The sequence below is a fragment of the Dermacentor andersoni genome, chromosome 5 (assembly GCF_023375885.2).
Source record: "Dermacentor andersoni chromosome 5, qqDerAnde1_hic_scaffold, whole genome shotgun sequence".
Classification (NCBI taxonomy): domain Eukaryota; kingdom Metazoa; phylum Arthropoda; class Arachnida; order Ixodida; family Ixodidae; genus Dermacentor; species Dermacentor andersoni.
The window spans coordinates 175,957,596-175,965,716 of record NC_092818.1 but is presented as its reverse complement, the minus strand read 5'-3'; the positions used below and the strand labels follow the sequence as shown (position 1 = coordinate 175,965,716).

The window sequence follows — 8,121 nt, the reverse complement described above, 5'->3', positions numbered from 1 at the left end:
TATTCCAAGAACACATTCAGCCTCTTCAATTTTATTGTTTTGCTACCCGCGGGTTGCCAGAGCCAGCCAGAGCGCAAGCGTTTTTCTCGTGTTGCCCGCACCGCCCCGCGGCGCGCTATGGTTCGTGTTCGTTTTTCTCTGGCGGAGCGGATTATGGCCTGGCAGAGTTTGGGCGCTTTTTGGCTAGCAGACGAGAAAAAGAAACAGTGGTCGCTCGCTGTCATCACTGTGGGGACTCGACGGATTGCAACGCCTTCACTTGATGGCGTCACCTTCGCTTCTATCTTATTGCAACCTCTCCGGAAATTATTTTGTCTCGCCGGTGTAGGATACCGAGCAGTATGCGTATGGTTCTCTGTGAACAAAGCGTCTCACGTTTTCTTCGACATTCCTTAGGTAGCGACATTAGGTGCCCAACGTAGGCATTCGACTGTGGCTAACTTGCTTTCCTTTGCATTTTTTAAAATCTCAGTGCCCCAAAAGTAACGTCGGTCGAGCTTCTATAAACAAGCGTCGAAACAACTGGTCGGCAGCGGTGATATACGCTACCCTGAGATACGCAACACGGAACATGACAGCTTTCCTTAAGCTTCGCAGAGCTACAACCATTATACCGCTCAACTAGGAATGCCTACTTGGACATAGTTACCATCGCTGCAGAATGATGCTTGCTGTCGTCAGGTCTGTCATAAGTGGTAAATCTGACGCCGAGAGCAACTTGCAGCCTCGGCTGCGTCGTCGGGGCCTCGGACAATAACTTTTTTTACAGCTGCTTCAGCGCCTGCAAAAATTTGCAAGGGCGTAAGGTGAGATGAGGGAGTTCACTGATGGTTATGGTCTTGCACTGACCATTATGAGCAGTATAAGATAAGCAATTATCAGACACATCAATACCACATGACGTTAAATGTTTCACCGCAGAAGTTGTTTGTTGTCAAGTCACCCACTGACATCCGGTGTCAGAAGGTAATGAGAACATACGTAATGGTCTGACGTGGCGGTGTTTAACATGCTCACTTCAAGTCAAGCAAGTAGCCATTATTTCCTCGTTTGCCCCCTTCCCCAGAACTTAATGGTGTTGTACATTTTCGGTACCCTTCAGCTCACTTCGGCAGCAAAGTTCGGGTGAAATCCCAACGCTATTCTTGAAATTTACTTTCAATATCCAGTGATCAAGGCCTAATTTGAAGCTGTCATGTCAGTAGCTTAGATTGGCGTGACTTTAGGCAGCGTACGATCTTTTTCGCCGCCTAAAAGGCGACAGGGCAATAATTATCGCAGCACGAGAGATAACAGTTGCTGGTGTCAATCCCACAGCCAACGCCTGCATCGCTGCCATATTGCCGAAGCACACCCTGCTAAATGCTATGTTCGTTTGTACGCGGAACGCTTCGGAGCATTGGAATCACGGCGCGTAAGGGGGAATGTCACGTCGTACGCTTTTTGTAGTTCGCTGGCATCAACAGTAAGCCAAAAGAAAACTAATACTTAATAGATAATAGTTGGAAACTGTTTAATCGGACGTTTTGCAAAGTGCTCTACAACTTTCTATTTGGAAATTCGTGCCTAACATTGTTGGTTCAGAAGTTGGTTAATTATTCTTGACTAATTACGCAATTAAGCAGAATACGAAAAACCGTATGGCTTACTACATACAATAGTCACCAACATGCATTTGGTCGCGTCGTCTTAAGAGCGCATCGGCACATTTTTAAACTCAGGCTGAAGTTAGACAGAACACCCTGTTGATTACAATAAATGACCTAGTGGCCACGAAATTCGCAATTGTTCGCTCAGTGTGCGCTCAGTGTGGACAAATGGGGGTGTTCGCTGTGCGTTAAAAAACAGGACCGATGTATGCATGTGCAAGAGTACAAATAACGCGTTGGGCGTGCTCACGTTAGGTTACAGGCGCCTTGCAAAAGCATGAACCAGCCTCGGTTGTCAGTATTTTTCACATGTGAAACAGCGTAACGAAACATGAACTGTTTCACACGTTAAAATGAATCGAAACCAACACACCCATCTCACCGCCTTGCTCGGGTGGTGTTGTGTGTGTTTACCTATGGTTGTGTTGACACAACAGCCTTCTTTCCCCTTTACAGCAACATAAGCCAGCCGTAGTTTAGAAATCGCAATAAACTAGGTTTCCCGTGCACTGAACCATACAGTTGCCCTGCGTGGGCAAAACAGTATAACATCTGTCGCATATGTTACCATGCTTGCCAATGGTGCAGACATGTGTCGTGGCGGTACTTTCGATGGAGACACTCTACTCATTTGGCAGTACTAACACCATCTCTGGACATTTGGCAACCTCCCTACACTCTAGTCACACCAGCTCACGAGAGCGACGTGAGCCCAAAGGGGCCGCACAGTCGCAGCTCCATGAGGAGGACTGCCCTCGAACCTTGCAGTAAACGCTGCGAGGAAGCTGATGAGCGGAACCGTTTCGGCGAAGCCCTTTCATCCTCGTTCATCGCGGGACACTGGAATCCGCTCAAGGTTTTCTTTAGGTGCACCAGAGTTGCCCAGAAGATCACGTGAAAATAAGGTATCGAGCAGTGTGAGGCTCTTCACTGGTCTTAGCGGTAATTGGGTACACAGAATTAGAGATATTGTATTCTGCAGTTCTTTTACGCCTAGTCGGCACAAAGACGGGTTGTTTTCGCAACTTATGGTACTTACAGTATAACACACCCTCTGCACATATATCTGAAGTATCTCTGGGAAGCGTGCCTGTCGGCGTCTGCCGATTGACGCCGAAGATGAGAATCGTTCAGCTGTTACGAGGTATGCAGTGCAGCGAAGTATAGTGTCATCATTATTAGCCTAGTGGCAGTTTTACAGTGTATTTTATCAGCAGTATTGGTGACACGGAACGATAAAAAACCAAAACAAAATAAGTTCCGCAGCATTCAGTTCGCAGGCAAAACGTAAAAGTACTTGGTTTTTCAAAATAGTACTCCGTCTTTGAAACCTGTCCGCTGATCAATTCATTCATATCAGGCCACAAAACGGGAATACTACCAAAATAATTTGTTGGTGATACATTCAGCAGTGTTAGCTTTCCATGCATATCTTCAAGGAGCTGCGCCACCATTCCCGTTGCTTTCAATATGCCGTAATGGACGTCGTTCTTGAAAAACAGCTCGCGTAGCTTCTGCCGACCCAGATACGTAATGAAGCTCCCGAAAAGGTCATTGGCTCTTCTGCAAAGATAAGAAGGAGCAGGGCAAAAAAAAATGCTTCAGGAGTAAGGCACACCCAAAGCGACCACGAAGTAGTACTTAATGAGAGCAGCATTCAGGGCAAGTTGGTGATTCCTTACTCAAATGATATTGCGCAACAAAAAACGACACGGACGTAAGAGAAGACGACACACCAAGCGCTTGGTGTGTCGTCTTCTCTTACGTCCGTGTCGTTTTTTTTTTTTTGCGCAATATTATTTTAGTAATGAAGTAGTACGACTCTGAGTCGGTAGGTCGGTAGGTCGGTAAACTTACTCGTGAATCGACTCACTAAGACTCAGATCTGCATGTGGGTCCGAGTGAGCCCCACTGAGTAAAATGTCGGTGAGTCTGCCTCTCGCGTAGCTACGGCAAGCTGCCTGGGAGTCAGTAATAATTATGACGTACTCGTTGGTCGGACTAGAGGTGATGGCCAAGGCGATGGCTGTCTCCTCCGCTACGAGGGCGCTGGCAGTGCGGACCGTCATCGAGATCGCCCACCGACTCCTCAAACAAGCCTCCCAATTCCCGGACGTTGAAATAGTGTGGACTCCAGGACACGAGTCCCTCCGTGGAAATCAGCGAGCGCACGCTGTAGCCCGAGCTCATGCCTCCCGGGCGCCACAAGAGAGGGATACGGCCGCATCCACGGAGCCCGTACCTTTACAATACAACGCCATACTACAACACCACAGATTGAACAGACGACAATACCCGCCTCCACACAAGACCCTCTCACGTGAAGACGCCGTAACATGGCGACAACTACAAACCAACACATACCCCCATTTAAGCAGACTACACACAATACACCCTACACTATATTCATACAAATGTCCCCTTTGTAATGATTACGCCTCCCTATATCACACCACATGGGCGTGCCCCAACGTGAAGGCGGCCCCGCAAATACCCAGCCCCACACCCGAACAGTGGGAGGGCGTGCTGACTAGTTCGGACCCTCGTAACCAGCGGCAACTATTGCGGCGGGCCCGGGAGACAGCAAGAGCCGCAGGAGCCCTCGACTAAGGGCGCCTTCCGCACAAGCAGAACGACACCTGCTTGTCCTTTCTTTTTAATAAATGTTTCTCCTCCTCCTCGGTGAGTCTGAATCTGAGTTAATCCCGGCTGAGTAGAATTCAGGTGAGTTTGAGTCCGAGTGAGCCGGATGAGTAGAATTCAGCGAATGAGGCTGAAGGAGTAGAATTTTGGTGAGTCATGAGCCAGAGTGGGACCTTAAGCAAAACATTTCATTGGTGAGTCTGGGCGAGTTTATGTTGCCGAATATGAGTTCCTGTTACAAGAACAGGTTATATCTAGCTTACCCCCGTAAAAAGGAATAAAATATCCGGACCTAGAAAATAAGATCAATTAGGCAACGTTACAGAACACAATAATAAAATATGCACGAGCGTTGCCGAGTTGTAATTGTTTTTGCCGATCTATGTGGCCTCCTCATTGAAGCTTCGCCTTTGATAAGGAATTATCACAAAAATCTACTGCCAAAGCAAAACATTTCTTTGACGTAAACGGTAACACGGTGCATTACAGAACAGAAGCTACAATGAAGTAGCGTAAACAGTATCAGTTTACATCTTTTAGTGATTATTCTTCCCTGCCCTCCCAGAAACCGAGATGATTAGCTTTTATCACTAAGATCCATGTTAGAATGCCACAACTGTCAGTCCACTAACCGAGGAGCAGGCGTACTCACGTTTGTTTGTACGTATGCAGGACATTTAGCAAAACGCGTTAAGCGCATATTTGTACGTAAACTTCATTTAGGGTTATACTAAGGGTTCGTACAAGTGTGGATGCTACCCAGAACTGCATTAGGCGTGGCAGTAATTATATTAAATCATACACGTGTGTTTCAGTTGTCTACGGATAAATCATAGAGCACATTCACCTATGGGCCCTAGAGAATTCACTGCAGGAACGAATCTTTGGGTAGGGGTTATGCTGGAGTTGCATCATGCCACTGAACAACCGAATACACAGCGTACATTTGTTTGTGGCAGGACAGAACATCACATAAATTGTCATTTAATTTTCCAAAGCAACACATGAGCTGAGGCGCTGCGTATGGTGCCCACATAATTATTACCGATTTCAACGTCCTGCTGTTCGTTATTGTGCAACTGTATCTAATACAGGAGCGTTTTTGCTTTCCACGTTACCGGAACGAGGCTGCCGCTAACCACCGCTAGGCGAACGGAACGTGGCTATTTCAGCAGCAGCCTGGAAGGCTTCCCAGCTCTCCTTGTTCTGGGCGCCGCGCAGCGCTCCGTCCTGCCACACGACATCCGTGTAGAACATCAGGTCGCAGAGTCCGTCCACCGGCAGCATCTCCTCCGAGGAAGCTCTGCTCCCGGTTGTGCACAGCAGTCGATTGGTGGCCCGTACTTCGCCACCCATGCGGCCCTCCCATCGTGGCTCCTCTGCTGGGTAAAATGAAACAAAAATTAATGTGAACGTTTAGAGCTGCCGCGACGGCTCGTATTCATTAAATGAACTGGCTCCGTTAGCAGACGTCTGCGTCTTAAAAATAAAGATCATACAAATCCCACGCACTCTGCGAATCGATGTAAACGAATCACTTTTTGTCCAATAATCGCGCTAAACATGTCGCTATTTATCGCTTCACTAGCGTAAATGAGCGTTTGCATTCCCTGCAAGGGCTCTCTGCCACGAGGAAAGAGTAGCATTAGTGTGAAAATGATTCACTTAATCTCGAGCCATTAAAATTTTCTGCGTAATGACATAACAGACGACTGTAACCTAACAGGCCTAGATGCAGACAACACTTGCAATGTAGACGTCCAACTGTCGCCGTAGGGAGCCTTCTTACACACGTGCACACTCACCTGCAAGACATTCATATGAAGGCTCCCTATACACCCTTTTTTCGTAGGCGCCGCCATATCGTGAATGCAGTGGCGCCGCCTATGAGCAGCGCCATACTGGCTTGGGTGAAAGCGGTGTTTTGAATAGCAGGTATACGCTCGGCGGTAGGTTCTGGCGTTTGTTTTCGCGCTCGTGCGGTCTCTTCAGTATGGCGTGCGTCTTCTACGTCGTAAGCGATTCTGTGAGACGTGCTGAAGTGGTTTAAGTCAGAATGGCGGGACTTTCTGCTGGCGCTGAGGTGGACGGAACACGCAGCGCGATGTGTCCGCGCATATTTGAGCCTATAATCAGCCTCGCAGATCAATTGTGTATTTCTGAATGTTCCATTCACTAATGTGACTTTATTGCAGCATTATCCTCTATGTCTAAGCTGCGGTTTAGGAGCCATGAAACATACGCGACGATCGCAACCGCGTGGGTACCGTTCTGCTACGATAGGAGCTGTGATGTTATACTTTGACAAGCATTCAAACTGTTCGCTGGAGGTTACATTGCGTGACTACTTGGTTCGATGGATGATGTTTGCGCCCCTGAATCAAATAGTTTTGGAAAGTAATAGCAGCATACCTTACTGTCTGAATTAAGTTTGTCCCGCAAAGGGACTGTTTACGAACTTCGCGAGCGTTAAGCAGTGGTAGGTGTTGGATTACAGATATCTTTGTTCTATATACCGCATGGCCCAAGCATACGGCACCAGCGGTTATATATCTGTAAACGTTGTGCGGCGTGACTATGCGAAGTCGTATTGCGGCGTTAGCCCGTTTTCTCTTGCTTTTTCGAGAAAGAGGATGATACCCGAATTTTTTTTTCGGTTGTGTTCGTTCTGTTTTCTACGACGCACTCACACGTATTACGGAAATTTAGTCCTCAAAAATAGCCATCGCATTCTATTTATGCGATCCCTCTCATATGCTATGGCTGTATACAGGCCAAAAAGGCAATGCCGAAGCGCACAGCTTACATTTGTACCGTGATGGTTCACCAACCGCAGTGATCGCTGTCTTAGCAGCGCCATCGGCCTCATGCAGGAAGGCTAGCGTAGACATATAGTAATTTCAAGCCTACTAGACCTGAAATGAGCGAGAACGATGCCGGTGCATCACAAATATTTGATAGCGCCTGACGCTTAGTTGTTTCGTGGTTGCCTTAGGTTCGCCGTGCACGAGCATGCGCTCTTATGCTTTATTTTACTCCCTACGCCAAGCGATCAGACAAAAAAAAATTAAATTATGGGGTTTTACGTGCCAAAACCACTTTCTGATTATGAGGCACGCCGTAGTGGAGGACTCCGGAAATTTCGACCACCTGGGGTTCTTTAACGTGCACCTAAATCTAAGTACACAGGTGTTTTGGCATTTCGCCCCCATCGAAATGCGGCCGCCGTGGCCGGGATTCGATCCCGCGACCTTGTGCTCAGCAGCCTAACACCATAGCCACTGAGCAACCACGGCGGGTAAGCGATCAGACAGTGAGCTGAATTATCAATTATTGCTTGTAATACAGAGACACCGGTTTTCCTTGTTGAATTAAAACCGATATACGCAAAATAGTTGACAACACATAAACACACCGCGACTGATAATGTGCGTACACCGCGGCTGATAAAGCGCGTCACATTTTTGCGCCCCCAAGACATTTCCGCCTACTGTAGTTACCGATACATCGAAAAGCTTCCCTGACGACCTTATATGAACGTACATGGCGTAAATTTCGCAAAGTACGATCTAAAACATCTCGAAATCGTTCCGCAGCACGTGGCAGCAATACTTTCAAGTAGCGCCGCGCCGGATCGCCCAAGCCAGAGAGGAGGAAAGGCTCTCCGCGCGCCCTATCCTCCTCGCCCGATGAAAAGGTCTATACTGTCGACCAGTAATTCTTAACGTGCGTGCTCTGGTCTATACAATTCATAGAGGCCATATTTAGACGCGTTCGCGGATTTCTAAGCATTTCATTATCCAAAGGTAGAACGGCTACAGCATCAGGC

At 47.6% G+C, this 8,121-nt stretch overlaps 1 long non-coding RNA gene across 1 annotated transcript; it reads right to left on the bottom strand.

The window, feature by feature from the left end:
* Positions 1-378: 378 nt before the first annotated feature.
* Positions 379-6,051, bottom strand: LOC129384831 (uncharacterized). Its single transcript, XR_008612464.2, has 3 exons — positions 5,411-6,051; positions 3,031-3,212; positions 379-781 (listed from the first exon to the last, which is right to left on the bottom strand). It is a non-coding gene; the product is annotated as an uncharacterized lncRNA (long non-coding RNA).
* Between the last annotated feature and the right edge of the window lie 2,070 nt (positions 6,052-8,121).